Consider the following 392-nt stretch of genomic DNA (forward strand, 5'->3'; position numbering starts at 1 on the left):
TTCATACATATTCCTAATAACTGGCGCTCACCAATCAATTAAGAAATGAACGAAAAAAAAATAAACGAGGAAATGGCAAATAACAATAAAAAGGAAGAGTAAGTGACCCCCAAAAAAACGAATGAAAGAAGAAACGAACTAATAAATAGATAAAAAAAAATAATAATAAAAAATAAGAAAAAAATAAATAAAATAAAGAAAGATGAAACGAACTAATAAAAGGAAACGAAATAAAGAATTGAAGAAAGAGAGCTGGGATAAACAAGAAGTTTAAGAAAGAAACAAAGAACGAATTTAAGAAGGAAGGAGAGTATGAACACATTAAAGAAACGAAGAAATAAAATAAGAAAAAAGAAAATGGACATAGAAGATATAAAGGAAGGATAGGTTTA

The sequence above is a fragment of the Penaeus monodon genome, chromosome 28 (genome assembly GCF_015228065.2).
Source record: "Penaeus monodon isolate SGIC_2016 chromosome 28, NSTDA_Pmon_1, whole genome shotgun sequence".
NCBI classification, from domain to species: Eukaryota; Metazoa; Arthropoda; class Malacostraca; order Decapoda; family Penaeidae; genus Penaeus; species Penaeus monodon.